At 57.8% G+C, this 2,500-nt stretch overlaps 1 non-coding gene across 1 annotated transcript in view; it reads left to right on the plus strand.

The window, feature by feature from the left end:
- Nucleotides 1–2,034: 2,034 nt before the first annotated feature.
- Nucleotides 2,035–2,500, plus strand: part of LOC124771397 — a 1,909-nt gene continuing 1,443 nt past the window's right edge. The window contains exon 1 of the ribosomal RNA XR_007013409.1: nt 2,035–2,500. This exon is cut by the window's right edge and continues 1,443 nt beyond it. This is a non-coding gene — a ribosomal RNA (small subunit ribosomal RNA).

A 2,500-nucleotide genomic window follows, 5' to 3' on the forward strand; every position in this document is an offset into this window, starting at 1 on the left:
CCTTAACCTAACCCACGTTGTGCCTTAACCTAACCCATGTTGTGCCTTAACCTAACCCATGTTGTGCCTTAACCTAACCCATGTTGTGCCTTAACCTAACCCATGTTGTGCCTTAACCTAACCCACGTTGTGCCTTAACCTAACCCACGTTGTGCCTTAACCTAACCCACGTTGTCCCCTAAAGTAACCCACGTTGTCCCCCTAACGTAACCCACGTTGTCCCTAACGTAACCCCATGTTGTCGCCTAAACCTGCTCTGTAATTGTTATACGACTCGTTCAATTAGTGTAGTGTTGCCCACCCGCAACCCTCGCAATATAGTTCGCTACTCGCACTGCCCGCTCCCCTGTGTATCGCTTCATGTTAAACACCTTGCAAGTCTTGCTGACTTTCCACATGCTCCTGCTGTACACTGTAATGTGGATGGCAGCAGGACGTACATGCCGCCCCTCCCCACGTCCCCACCTTGCCCCCTGCCTTCGCAAGCTGGTTGGTGAGAAGTTTGCATGTTCAATGCCCTTCGCATGCGACGTACTCAGGCTACGTTGTGGTGCGGCCTGTGTCAACCGTCCGCTAATGTCGTACGCGTAAACCACAATCTGTACTGCACATTCGTCCTTATGTACCGAATGATACATCGTGGCACATGTGTGACCGTACAACGACTGCGCCCCAAAAACGGCGGACCATACAGTGCAAATATTGTGCACGCAGCTACGTGTCGTCTCCCTATGAGAGCTGGATTGCAGTGTGGTACGCCATAGAGACGTGTGGGAGGAACGGACGCCGTGGATGGCGATCAGCATGAGCTGTCTGTTGATGTATTCGGACCTAGTCGTCTCTCCTCACACACCGTGATGGCATGGTGCACCGCGTTCCATATCTGCGACATGCTACAGAGGCCGGTTGACAGTCGTTCGAGCAATGGACATCGCATACGTACGGGGGCCACCTTCCACGTATTGTCTAGGCGTGCACATTTTGTTGCGTGTATGTGGGCAGACGTAGTGTGGCGTGACACCTGACACAGGCATGCAATAATCGTTGAAGTTGCAAATGGCGATGGACGCCTGCGTTTTCTGGTGAAGTTACGCAAATGAACAAATGGTAACCTGTTGTGGTGCGGTTGTTCTCGCTAGGGGTGAATCGGTGATGGCGACGATAGGTTGAGGTACGAACCGGTTGTTCCAGCGATACCCACCATGCCGACGAAACTGAACGGCATCTGGGTGTGAAGCGATACGCGGCGGTGGCTGGGTGGGACCGTCCCCGGCCGGTGAGGGGGCGCCTCCCGGCGTGCTGGCCGCGCGGTGCGTGGGCGCACGCGCTACAGCCGGCTGGTGGGGGCGGCCAGTGGCAGGCGCGCCGGCCGACGGACGCGGCAGGCGTCGCAGCTGCGCGCCGGCGCACCCTGCGCGCGGCGCCGTGCGGCCAAAGTAGGTCCTCGCGGGCCCGGTGCGAAGCGCGGTGGACATCTTCAGTGTGCTGGTCCGATTGAGGACTGTGTGCGTTGAGGATGCGCCGCCGCCCGGCGCTCGGCGCCGCGACGCCGTCTGCTGCTCGGTCGCCCCAGCGGTTCTCGCTGGTGGTTTGTATCGCAGCTGTGCGGATGTGTTGGCGCGTGCGCTGTGCTGGGAGAGTTCGCTTCGGCACCCAAGTGGGGCTTTTGTCCTTCTGTGGCGCTGGCGTTGGAGCTGCCGGTCACCGTAGGTGGCGCGTGTTGTCTCCCGCCGGCAATGCCACGACAGCACGCTCCCGGGCTCTGTCGGCAGCGGCAAGCTCAGTTGGGAGCACGGGTGGTCGCACCGAAAGCGTCTACTCGCCTAACTCCGGGCGATTGCGCCTCTCTCGAACCCGACCAAGTACTTGGGACGGCGCTGCGCGCCGCCGGGACCTGAGAGGGTTTCGAGGTGTATTGTGCAGGGGAGCTCAGCCTCCTCCTGTTTGCAGAATGATTGAGCGGACGCTTGCGTGTTCGCGCGGGCCCCCGGGACACTCCCGGGCGGCCGGCTGCTCAGCTCTAGTTGACGCAGCTCCCTGGTTGATCCTGCCAGTAGTCATATGCTTGTCTCAAAGATTAAGCCATGCATGTCTCAGTACAAGCCGCATTAAGGTGAAACCGCGAATGGCTCATTAAATCAGTTATGGTTCCTTAGATCGTACCCACGTTACTTGGATAACTGTGGTAATTCTAGAGCTAATACATGCAAACAGAGTCCCGACCAGAGATGGAAGGGGACGCTTTTATTAGATCAAAACCAATCGGTCGGCTCGTCCGGTCCGTTTGCCTTGGTGACTCTGAATAACTTTGGGCTGATCGCACGGTCCTCGTACCGGCGACGCATCTTTCAAATGTCTGCCTTATCAACTGTCGATGGTAGGTTCTGCGCCTACCATGGTTGTAACGGGTAACGGGGAATCAGGGTTCGATTCCGGAGAGGGAGCCTGAGAAACGGCTACCACATCCAAGGAAGGCAGCAGGCGCGCAAATTACCCACTC

The sequence above is a fragment of the Schistocerca piceifrons genome, unplaced genomic scaffold (genome assembly GCF_021461385.2).
Source record: "Schistocerca piceifrons isolate TAMUIC-IGC-003096 unplaced genomic scaffold, iqSchPice1.1 HiC_scaffold_936, whole genome shotgun sequence".
Lineage (NCBI taxonomy): Eukaryota > Metazoa > Arthropoda > Insecta > Orthoptera > Acrididae > Schistocerca > Schistocerca piceifrons.